Source organism: Tachypleus tridentatus, unplaced genomic scaffold, assembly GCF_004210375.1.
Source record: "Tachypleus tridentatus isolate NWPU-2018 unplaced genomic scaffold, ASM421037v1 Hic_cluster_1, whole genome shotgun sequence".
NCBI lineage: Eukaryota > Metazoa > Arthropoda > Merostomata > Xiphosura > Limulidae > Tachypleus > Tachypleus tridentatus.
Window position 1 is genome coordinate 32,403,757 of NW_027467777.1, and position 13,062 is coordinate 32,416,818.

The window sequence follows — 13,062 nt, forward strand, 5'->3', positions numbered from 1 at the left end:
TAGGGCGATTCTTTATTAGTATTAGTGTAGGGCGTTCTTTATTAGTAAGAGTGTAGGGCGTTGCTTTATTAGTAAGAAGTGTAGGGCGTTACTTTATTAGTAAGAAGTGTAGGGCGTTGCTTTATTAGTAAAGTGTAGAGACGTTGCTTTATTAGTAAGAAGTGTAGGGCGTTACTTTATTAGTAAGAAGTGTAGGGCGTTGCTTTATTAGTAAGAAGTGTAGGGCGTTGCTTTATTAGTAAGAAGTGTAGGGCGTTACTTTATTAGTAAGAAGTGTAGGGCGTTGCTTTATTAGTAAGAAGTGTAGGGCGTTGCTTTATTAGTAAGAAGTGTAGGGCGTTACTTTATTAGTAAGAAGTGTAGGGCGTTACTTTATTAAGTAAGAGTATAGGGCGTTATTTTATTAGTAAGAAGTATAGGGCGATTCTTTATTAGTAAGAAGTATAGGGCGATTCTTTATTAGTAAAAGTATAGGGCGTTCACTTTATTAGTAAAGTGTAGGGCGTTACTTTATTAGTAAGAAGTGTAGGGCGTTGCTTTATTAGTAAGAAGTGTAGGGCGTTGCTTTATTAGTAAGAAGTGTAGGGCGTTACTTTATTAGTAAGAAGTATAGGGCGTTGCTTTATTAGTAAGAAGTATAGGGCGTTATTTTATTAGTAAGAAGTATAGGGCGATTCTTTATTAGTAAGAAGTATAGGGCGATTCTTTATTAGTAAGAAGTGTAGGGCGTTGCTTTATTAGTAGAAGTGTAGGGCGTTGCTTTATTAGTAAGAAGTGTAGGGCGTTGCTTTATTAGTAAGAAGTGTAGGGCGTTACTTTATTAGTAAGAAGTGTAGGGCGTTACTTTATTAGTAAGAAGTATAGGGCGTTGCTTTATTAGTAAGAAGTATAGGGCGATTCTTTATTAGTAAGAAGTATAGGGCGATTCTTTATTAGTAAGAAGTGTAGGGCGTTGCTTTATTAGTAAGAAGTGTAGGGCGTTGCTTTATTAGTAAGAAGTGTAGGGCGTTGCTTTATTAGTAAGAAGTGTAGGGCGTTACTTTATTAGCAAGAAGTGTAGGGCGTTACTTTATTAGTAAGAAGTATAGGGCGTTGCTTTATTAGTAAGAAGTATAGGGCGATTCTTTATTAGTAAGAAGTATAGGGCGTTACTTTATTAGTAAGAAGTATAGGGCGTTACTTTATTAGTAAGAAGTATAGGGCGTTACTTTATTAGTAAGATGTATAGGGCGTTACTTTAATAGTAAGAAGTATAGGGCGACAGAATTAATATATCATTACCACGCTCTGTGTTTGTTTGTTAAGACTGGTGTTCCTTCTCTCAACAATGAGGTTTGGTAGGTCGATGTGATTATCGGTTCTTTTATTCCAACAGGTTCGATCAGGACTGTTTGATTCGGTTCACCTTGACAGTAAGGAAGAATTATCGAAGAGTTCCGTACCACAACTGGGAACACGGATTTAGTGTGGCTAATTCTATGTACGCCATCATTAAAAGTTCACCGGAAGTTTTCACACCTACAGAGGTTCGGTTTCTCGAACATTCATTTCACTCTAAGTAAATGACTTGTTTATCTTCTAACAGCCCTCTGGTGGAAACAGTCGTCACGTTTATAATCCTAGAAACTTCAGAGGGATTGATGTCATAGCTTTAAAAGTTGTTAAAATAAATCCATCGATATATGAGTGTTTTGTTCCACAAACATCCGCTAGAGGGATAATCCCTCTGTCGAGATATTTATTGTACTATTAAAGTGATTATTATAATAATTTCATTTTTATAACAAACCTTTGTTCCACATTTAATTTGATATTTACCCATAATTTCCTGTCTAATTTCAACGTTTGTTTTGCCAAACCTGGTGACAGTTTGTTGAAAAGACAACAAAGACGTAACAATATTACAAGGTAAAAGCATTGTGTTGGGGTAGTTACGTTTCTGGTTTATAACTGTTACAGAAATTGGCGCTTTTCGTTGCCTGTTTGTGCCACGATCTAGACCACAGGGGTAAAAACAACCAGTTTCTAGTGAAGTCCGCCTCTCCCCTCGCTGCGATGTACACCACATCAACCCTAGAGCATCACCACTTCAACCAAACGGTTTCTATTCTTCAGGTAACGTTGGTTTCATTTCTACTGTAACAGAAAATCAAATTATACTGGTCTGTTTATTGACTCGTTCATCATAGGTTTGTTACGAAAAGTTTGTTTTTTATGAATTTAGACATTCATGTCGGGTAGTTGGTGAAAATAGTACATGATTTGATTTTCGGTATAATTAAAATGTGTTTAGCGAACTCTGACCTGGTCATATTCGGCAGAAATTAATTATTTGTAGATACATAATGGTTCGAGTGGGACTTCTTCATTGGTTAAAACTTTTCATTTGATGAAACATAACGGTTAATTTGTGCTCGTGAATAGGTCAGTATGCGTTTTGTGAACTCTGACCTGGTCAAATATGACCGTTAATTTGTGCTCGTGAATAGGTCAAGATGTGTTTTGTGAGCTCTGACCTGGTCAAATATGACCGTTAATTTGTGCTCGTGAATAGGTCAAGATGTGTTTTGTGAGCTCTGACCTGGTCAAATATGACCGTTAATTTGTGCTCGTGAATAGGTCAAGATGTGTTTTGTGAGCTCTGACCTGGTCAAATAACGGTTAATTTGTGCTCATGTTAACTACACTAGAGTTTCATTCAGTTATTTTGTTTTATGCTAATGTAGAGTTTGTTTGTTTCATCCACAGCAAGAAGGACACAACATTTTTAAGAACCTGACTTCCGATGAATATAAAAAAGTAAGTGTCTATCCAGTCCTGTAGATGTTTAGTTTCAGTTTAGTCCCGGCAACAACAACAACAACTTTTTATTTTAGATTTGGTTCGTTCTGTGTTTTGTTCGTCTTGTAATTTGTTATTAAAACTCCAGTGATGTTGTTCTATATGCTCCAGTAGTTTCTACGTTTTATTTATTATTTCTTAAGGTGCTGAGAAACATAAAGCATTGTATATTAGCAACAGATTTGGCTTTGTTCTTTCCAAATCAAATCAAGCTGAGAAGAATCCTCGATGAAAACGGGTTTGACTGGGATTCTAATGAGCACAGGTAACCGTATTTTTAATATACACGTGTGTACGTACACTAGCGTATAAAAATATATTAAAAATACCTGATACAAGAGTATATATATAGACCTGAATCGTAAAGATTCGTAACTTAAACAGAATTTAAAATTCAAATATGTCGTGTATAAAAATTCTCACATATCGTTGAAACCATAGACGATAACGCCATCTTTTGACATATATAAATAATATAATGTACATTAAAGTTTCATGTAAGTGCAGTTACCGGTCGCACTTCAATTCGCTCCAGATCGTATTTAAAACATTTTTTTTGTACTTTGAACTTCTAAATGTACCATTTAGTTTTGTCTTTGCTTCTGTAGAATAGTTTAACACGTACAGAGATAGTTTTTCGTTTTTTAACTCAAGAAGCTAAGCGAATATTTATCGAATATATTAAATAAATAATTGTTAAGTATGAATAGGTATCGAAGATTGGTTTATTTTAAATCAACTGATGGTGTTAAGTATGAATAGGTATGGAAGATTGGTTTATTTTAAATCAACTGATGGTGTTAACTATGAATAGGTATGGAAGATTGGTTTATTTTAAATCAACTGATGGTGTTAAGTATGAATAGGTATGGAAGATTGGTTTATTTTAAATCAACTGATGGTGTTAACTATGAATAGGTATGGAAGATTGGTTTATTTTAAATCAACTGATGGTGTTAAGTATGAATAGGTATGGAAGATTGGTTTATTTTAAATCAACTGATGGTGTTAACTATGAATAGGTATGGAAGATTGGTTTATTTTAAATCAACTGATGGTGTTAACTATGAATAGGTATGGAAGATTGGTTTATTTTAAATCAACTGATGGTGTTAACTATGAATAGGTATGGAAGATTGGTTTATTTTAAATCAACTGATGGTGTTAACTATGAATAGGTATCGAAGATTGGTTTATTTTAAATCAACTGATGGAAGTGATTCTGTCTTTTAAAGGAGATATTCATCTGTTAAGTATGAATAGGTATGGAAGATTGGTTTATTTTAAATCAACTGATGGTGTTAAGTATGAATAGGTATCGAAGATTGGTTTATTTTAAATCAACTGATGGAAGTGATTCTGTCTTTTAAAGGAGATATTCATCTGTTAAGTATGAATAGGTATGGAAGATTGGTTTATTTTAAATCAACTGATGGTGTTAAGTATGAATAGGTATGGAAGATTGGTTTATTTTAAATCAACTGATGGTGTTAAGTTTAATAGGTATGGAAGATTGGTTTATTTTAAATCAACTGATGGTGTTAAGTTTAATAGGTATGGAAGATTGGTTTATTTTAAATCAACTGATGGTGTTAAGTTTAATAGGTATGGAAGATTGGTTTATTTTAAATCAACTGATGGAAGTGATTCTGTCTTTTAAAGGAGATATTCATCTGTTAAGTATGAATAGGTATCGAAGATTGGTTTATTTTAAATCAACTGATGGTGTTAAGTTTAATAGATATGGAAGATTGGTTTATTTTAAATCAACTGATGGTGTTAAGTGTGAATAGGTATCGAAGATTGGTTTATTTTAAATCAACTGATGGAAGTGATTCTGTCTTTTAAAGGAGATATTCATCTGGAATAACCAATGTCGATGTGTGGATCTTTTAAAATAGCTCTTCACTAGAAATAACTAGATGGTGATGCTACCGCCTGTTAAAACAGGTCTTCATCAGGACCTACAGTCATTTGAAAAAGTTAGGACACCCTATGAAAACCTGTGTATTTGTGTAACATTTTTGGATATATAGATATTTAATCTCAATTTTAACAATACTGAGAGATTATAGGAATATAACTAAATAATTAAAACTGAAGAAAAGACTTTTCATGATCTTCTGTAAATGTAATTCTACAAAAATACGTATTCTAATTGAGGAAAAGTTAGGACACCCCCACATTTATTCCCACTTAAAATGGCTCAACTCACACACAGGTGTATCACACCAGGTGTACATGATTAGAAGATCGTTACTCAGCATTTTGAATGAGGCTTGTCCTATTTAAACCTCAGACATTTAGTTTGGTGTGCTTCTGACTGTTGAAGTGAGAGTGAGCATCATGGTGAGAGCAGAAGAGATGTCTGAGACCTTCAGAAAGAAAATTGTAGCAGCTTATGAGGCTGGTAAGGGTTTTAAAAAAATCCCAAAATATTTTGAAATAAGCCATTCCACTGTCTGGAAAATAGTCAAGAAGTGGAGGACTTTCAAAACAACTGTCAACAGGTCTGGTCGTCTAAGCAAGTTCACCCCGACAGCAGACCGCAAGATGCAAAAGAGGTCTCCAAACACCTTAACATGTCATCATGGGACCTACAGCAGGCTCTGGCTACTGTTGATATGAAAGTGCATGTTTCTACAATCAGAAAGAGACTGCACAAGTTTAACTTGCGTGGGAAGTGTGCAAGGAGGAAACCTTTGCTCTCTAAGAGAAACATCAAGGCCAGACTGAAGTGAGCCAGAGACAATGTAGACAAAGACCAGGTCTTCTGAAATAATGTTCTTTGGACAGATGAGTCCAAAACTGAATTATTTGGACACCAGAACAGAGGACATGTTTGGCATAAACCAAATACAGCATTCCAGGAAAAGAACCTCATACCAACTGTGAAGCATGGAGGTGTCATGGTTTGGGGCTGCTTTGCTGTAGCCGGACCTGGACAGCTCACAATCATAGAATCCACCATGAATTCTACCGTGTATCAAAGGGTGCTTGAGGATCATGTGAGACCATCTGTAAGAAAAGTAAAGCTGAAGCGGACCTGGATCCTGAAACACGACAATGACCCAAAACGACCAATATTTACTGATATAGTAAATCCACCAAGGACTGGCTGAAAACTAAGAAATGGAGAATCCTGGAATGGCCGAGTCAAAGACCAGAACTTAATCCCATTGAGATGCTGTGGGGTGACTTAAAACGGGCTGTGCATGCAAGAAACCCCTCAAACATCTCGCAGAATTCTGCATTGAGGAGTGGGGCAAACTTTCTTCAGACCGATGTCAGAGACTGGTAGATGGCTACAAGAAGTGTCTCGCTGCAGTTATTTCAGCCAAAGGGGGTAACACTAGCTATTAGGGGGTAGGATGTCCTAACTTTTTCCTCAATTAGAATATGCATTTGTGTAGAATTACATTTACAGAAGATCTTGTACAGTCTTTTCTTCAGTTTTAATTATTTAGTTATATTCCTATAATCTCTCAGTATTGTTAAGATTGAGATTAAATATCTATATATCCAAACATGTTACAAAAATACACAGGCTTTCATAGGGTGTCCTAACTTTTTCACATGACTGTATTTGTTGTACTTTGTAGGCTCTTATTAGAAGCAATAGCTATGACCGCCTGTGACCTATGTGCCAGTACAAAACCCTGGGAGGAACAGCGAAAGACGGTGAAGGTCATTTTTGAGGAGTTTTATGAACAGGTAAACCATGACAGTTGTGTTAACAGTTAAATCATGACAGTTGTGTTAACAGGTAAATCATGACAGTTGTGTTAACAGTTAAACCATGACAGTTGTGTTAACAGGTAAATCATGACAGTTGTGTTAACAGGTAGACCATGACAGTTGTGTTAACAGTTAAACCATGACAGTTGTGTTAACAGGTAAATCATGACAGTTGTGTTAACAGGTAAATCATGACAGTTGTGTTAACAGGTAGACCATGACAGTTGTGTTAACAGTTAAACCATGACAGTTGTGTTAACAGGTAGACCATGACAGTTGTGTTAACAGTTAAACCATGACAGTTGTGTTAACAGGTAAATCATGACAGTTGTGTTAACAGGTAAATCATGACAGTTGTGTTAACAGGTAGACCATGACAGTTGTGTTAACAGTTAAACCATGACAGTTGTGTTAACAGGTAGACCATGACAGTTGTGTTAACAGGTAGACCATGACAGTTGTGTTAACAGTTAAACCATGACAGTTGCGTTAACAGGTAGACCATGACAGTTGTGTTAACAGGTAAATCATGACAGTTGTGTTAACAGGTAGACCATGACAGTTGTGTTAACAGGTAAATCATGACAGTTGTGTTAACAGGTAGACCATGACAGTTGTGTTAACAGTTAAACCATGACAGTTGTGTTAACAGGTAGACCATGACAGTTGTGTTAACAGGTAGACCATGACAGTTGTGTTAACAGTTAAACCATGACAGTTGTGTTAACAGGTAGACCATGACAGTTGTGTTAACAGTTAAACCATGACAGTTGTGTTAACAGGTAGACCATGACAGTTGTGTTAACAGTTAAACCATGACAGTTGTGTTAACACGTAAACCATAACAGTTGTGTTAACAGTTAAACCATGACAGTTGTGTTAACAGTTAAACCATGACAGTTGTGTTAACAGGTAGACCATGACAGTTGTGTTAACATGTAAACCATGACAGTTGTGTTAACAGTTAAACCATGACAGTTGTGTTAACAGTTAAACCATGACAGTTGTGTTAACAGGTAAATCATGACAGTTGTGTTAACAGTTAAACCATGACAGTTGTGTTAACAGTTAAACCATGACAGTTGTGTTAACAGGTAAATTATGACAGTTGTGTTAACAGGTAGACCATGACAGTTGTGTTAATAGATAAACCTGACATAGCAGATAGCCAGATGTGGCTTTACCATAAGAAAAACAAACACTCGTTTCCTGTTACTATTTTAAAAGTAGAACAAAAAATTAATAACTTATTGTTAAAATGACCAACTCAGTGAAACCGATACAGATCCCAAATCCCACGAGTAATCCAACGTTAAATTTGGGATTCGATATTTTTTGTCTTAAATAAACTTTTTTCCGACAATTTCTTAGTAGTTATTATTTCATGTGAAGTCATTACTTACTTAGTTCTCTGTATATGGAACTGCTGTAAATTAGGGACTCAGAATGGTAAAATCCAGGGTTCTATTCTCCTTAGTGGACACAACAGACATCCCAGTGTTGCTCTGTTTTAATGGAATAAACAAACTCATTTCTGAACTGTGACTATCAAACTTTTAAGTTATTCTTCACCAGTGGGGTATAAAATAAAAAAACTTAATTTTTTTGGTACCCCAGACTGCTTCTTTTGTTTCAAAATCAGAAACGATTCCTAACGCATTTATATCAGAATTTCTATAATAAAGTACATGATTTACTTACAGAGTGGGTTAACATTACTTTACTCTTGTAAATTACCCACAATTATTATGGTTATTGAAGTTCCAGAGACGTTAAGTTTAGGAGATCATAACGATAGATATTTGTTGTTGTTTTTCAATTAAGCACAAAGCTGCTCTGGCCACCATAGGTATCGAAACCCGGTTTTTAACATTGTAAGTCCGCAGACATGCCGCTGAGCCACTGGGGGACAACAATGGTAATCTGTTTCCATGATCCCACTGCGAAGAGCACAGATGACCAATCTGGTAGGTTTGCTTTTAGACAACAACAACTGGACACACAGTGACCATGTTCCCTGCTTCAGCTCTAAGTATGAAGGCTTATAACGTTAAAAATTGAATTTTGATACCCGCAGTAGTAAGCGAACAGTTAACCCATTGTGTAACTTTGGACTTGAGGACAAAAATAATTAATAAATATATTCATAAACATATTATATAACTATTTCAGTGGACTTTTATAAGAATATTTCAAAAAGAAACAAAGGTCACAGAACTATCTCGATCAGAAGTGATGCTATTTTCATGTGGTACTCCAATCTTTTGGTTTTCAGGGTGATGCCGAGAGGATGCAAGGAAGAGAGCCCGTGCCCATGATGGATCGAACTAAACCCCAGGAGCAGCCCGCTTCACAGGTAGGACTACTAATAAATTATCATTTTACTTTTCTTTCTTGGACATAAAACAAATGTTTTCACTGAAGATGTGACCAGTTTTATCATCAATTTTGGAACTAGTAACTTTCTTTTAAAACTAACATAACACAAATGTTTTCACTGAAGATGTGACCAGTTTTGTTATTAGTTTTGGAACTAGTAACTTTCTTTTAAAACTAACATAACACAAATGTTTTCACTGAAGATGTGACCAGTTTTGTTATTAGTTTTGGAACTAGTAACTTTCTTTTAAAACTAACATAACACAAATGTTTTCACTGAAGATGTGACCAGTTTTGTTATTAGTTTTGGAACTAGTAACTTTCTTTTAAAACTAACATAACACAAATGTTTTCACTGAAGATGTGACCAGTTTTGTTATTAGTTTTGGAACTAGTAACTTTCTTTTAAAACTAACATAACACAAATGTTTTCACTGAAGATGTGACCAGTTTTGTTATTAGTTTTGGAACTAGTAACTTTCTTTTAAAACTAACATAACACAAATGTTTTCACTGAAGATGTAACCAGTTTTGTTATTAGTTTTGGAACTAGTAACTTTCTTTTAAAACTAACCTAAGACTAATGTTTTCACTGAAGATGTGACCAGTTTTGTTATTAGTTTTGGAACTAGTAACTTTCTTTTAAAACTAACATAACACAAATGTTTTCACTGAAGATGTGACCAGTTTTGTTATTAGTTTTGGAACTAGTAACTTTCTTTTAAAACTAACATAACACAAATGTTTTCACTGAAGATGTAACCAGTTTTGTTATTAGTTTTGGAACTAGTAACTTTCTTTTAAAACTAACCTAAGACTAATGTTTTCACTGAAGATGTGACCAGTTTTGTTATTAGTTTTGGAACTAGTAACTTTCTTTTAAAACTAACATAACACAAATGTTTTCACTGAAGATGTAACCAGTTTTGTTATTAGTTTTGGAACTAGTAACTTTCTTTTAAAACTAACCTAAGACTAATGTTTTCACTGAAGATGTGACCAGTTTGTTATTAGTTTTGGAACTAGTAACTTTCTTTTAAAACTAACATAACACAAATGTTTTCACTGAAGATGTGACCAGTTTTGTTATTAGTTTTGGAACTAGTAACTTTCTTTTAAAACTAACATAACACAAATGTTTTCACTGAAGATGTGACCAGTTTTGTTATTAGTTTTGGAACTAGTAACTTTCTTTTAAAACTAACATAACACAAATGTTTTCACTGAAGATGTGACCAGTTTTGTTATTAGTTTTGGAACTAGTAACTTTCTTTTAAAACTAACATAACACAAATGTTTTCACTGAAGATGTAACCAGTTTTGTTATTAGTTTTGGAACTAGTAACTTTCTTTTAAAACTAACCTAAGACTAATGTTTTCACTGAAGATGTGACCAGTTTTGTTATTAGTTTTGGAACTAGTAACTTTCTTTTAAAACTAACCTAAGACTAATGTTTTCACTGAAGATGTGACCAGTTTTGTTATTAGTTTTGGAACTAGTAACTTTCTTTTAAAACTAACATAACACAAATGTTTTCACTGAAGATGTGACCAGTTTTGTTATTAGTTTTGGAACTAGTAACTTTCTTTTAAAACTAACATAACACAAATGTTTTCACTGAAGATGTAACCAGTTTTGTTATTAGTTTTGGAACTAGTAACTTTCTTTTAAAACTAACCTAAGACTAATGTTTTCACTGAAGATGTAACCACTGTTATTTTCTGTTTTCCTAGGTGGGTTTCCTGACATCTATATGTAAGCCCTGCTATGAACTTTTGGCAGCTGCTATTCCAGAAAGCAGACCGATGTTGAATGGTTGTCTGTAAGTGTCATGTTGTAGACAGATAAATTGTCTTTATCTTAACGTCAACACAAAGATGTGAGAAGTTTTTTTATTCGTGTTTTAGGATGAACGTTTCAGAGTTCTTTTCTGAACGCTTCCTATTGTTACACAACGTGAACGAAGGATATTTGTAATAAAATTAGTGATGTAACAGAATAAATGTTTTGTATCAGGTCATCCATTAATTAATGTACGATTTAGGTTCAGAAAAAGAGAAAGTATTTCAAACACTTTTAATGTTATTTAATCAATAATGTATGTTCCATTTTTATTAATTACTTCCTGTCAACGATTCACAAGCTTCTAAATGTCACTTCTATAAAATTATTGGGTTTTGGAGGAAAAGAATAAAGAGAGGGCAGTTTTGAAATAGGAATTGAAATGTAACCGCTGTAAAATGAAATGGGAAGTAAAATGAAATGGTAAGGAAGTGAAATGGGAAGTAAAATGAAATGGTAAGGAAGTGAAAGGGGAAGTAAATTGTAATGGTAAGGAAGTGAAAGGGGAAGTAAAATGTAATGGTAAAAATGTGAAAGGGGAAGTAAAATGTAATGGTAAAAATGTGAAATGGGAAGTAAAATGTAATGGTAAAAAAGTGAAATGGGAAGTAAAATGTAATGGTAAGGAAGTGAAAGGGTGAAGTAAAATGTAATGGTAAGGAAGTAAAATGTAATGGTGAGGAAGTAAAAGGGGAAGTAAATTGTAATGGTAAAAAAGTGAAATGGGAAGTAAAATATAATGGTAAAAAAGTGAAATGGGAAGTAAAATGTAATGGTAAAAAAGTGAAATGGGAAGTAAAATGTAATGGTAAAAAGTGAAATGAGAAGTAAAATGTAATGGTAAAAAGTGAAATGGGAAGTAAAATGTAATGGAGAGGAAGTGAAACTGTTTTCAAACCAGTTTAAATGTTGTTTTATTTATTTTAAACAGAAGAAATTTAGGTCAGTGGCAGTCCTTGGTTGAAGAGTTGAAAGTGTCAGATGAGAGCCAGCCCAAATCCATTCAGTCCGTTGGAGAAAATGTAAAGGAATTAGAAGAGAAGTCTTAGAAATGAACTCGTATTAGAACTGGAAAATAGATAAGATAATTGTTACTAGAAGGGATGAATATATTCCAAAATATAGCAGTGGCTCACCAAAGTATATACACATGTTCCAAGATATTTCGAAAGATGTGTATTTATTATTCTAATGATTTTCAGAATTAAAATTTTTGTAGAGAGTTGTCAAGAAATGTGTGTATATAAAATGTGAAAGTATATTTTGTGTCAAGTCGATACGGAAATGAATGTTCTGAAATAATTTGTCGACTGTGTTTTGAGTAATGGCCTACAGAAAGACTAGAAAACCTACAATGACTAAAAACTTGTTTCATGGTCAGATTACTGGAATTTCAAGAAGTTCTATGTGATGTAGATCTAACAAGTGTAATTAAACCTGCTACAATTTCTATAGTATGGAAGTAAGTTAAGAACCTAGAATATATATGGTAAGGAAGTGAGCTGGGATCTGGAGTATATATGGTAAGGAAGTGAGCTGGGATATAGAATATATTTGGTAAGGAAGTGAGCTGGGATATAGAATATATTTGGTAAGGAAGTGAGCTGGGATCTGGAGTATATATGGTAAGGAAGTGAGCTGGGATATAGAATATATTTGGTAAGGAAGTGAGCTGGGATCTGGAGTATATATGGTAAGGAAGTGAGCTGGGATATAGAATATATTTGGTAAGGAAGTGAGCTGGGATCTGGAGTATATATGGTAAGGAAGTGAGCTGGGATATAGAATATATTTAGTAAGGAAGTGAGCTGGAATACAGAATATATTTGGTAAGGAAGTGAGCTGGGATCTGGAGTATATATGGTAAGGAAGTGAGCTGGGATATAGAATATATTTGGTAAGGAAGTGAGCTGGGATCTGGAATATATATGGTAAGGAAGTGAGCTGGGATATAGAATATATTTGGTAAGGAAGTGAGCTGGGATCTGGAGTATATATGGTAAGGAAGCGAGCTGGGATCTGGAGTATATATTGTAACGTGAACTGGAAACATTATTAGATGTTGTACCAAAAGTAGAAACAATCACACGAAATATTATAATACAAATTTCTCTGATTATTTGATTTATTTGGTAATTCATATAAGTTAACAGTCTTTTAGTTGGATAATGGTTTGTTGAAACAGTTTTAATACATTTGATACATTTTAACCCGTGTTTTATCTCTTTTCTTAAGTTATTTCCGACAGAATAGGAAAGTGG

The 13,062-nt window shown here is 34.1% G+C and overlaps 1 pseudogene across 1 annotated transcript in view; it reads left to right on the forward strand.

Annotated features, from left to right (window-relative positions):
- Positions 1-12,103, forward strand: part of LOC143241752 (putative 3',5'-cyclic phosphodiesterase pde-5) — a 55,248-nt pseudogene extending 43,145 nt beyond the window's left edge. The window contains exons 7-14 of the transcript XR_013022266.1: positions 1,376-1,526; positions 1,960-2,115; positions 2,749-2,799; positions 2,985-3,106; positions 6,444-6,555; positions 8,855-8,935; positions 10,693-10,781; positions 11,733-12,103. The product of XR_013022266.1 is annotated as a putative 3',5'-cyclic phosphodiesterase pde-5 (transcript). The remainder of the gene's footprint in view (positions 1-1,375; positions 1,527-1,959; positions 2,116-2,748; positions 2,800-2,984; positions 3,107-6,443; positions 6,556-8,854; positions 8,936-10,692; positions 10,782-11,732) is intronic.
- Positions 12,104-13,062: the final 959 nt, after the last annotated feature.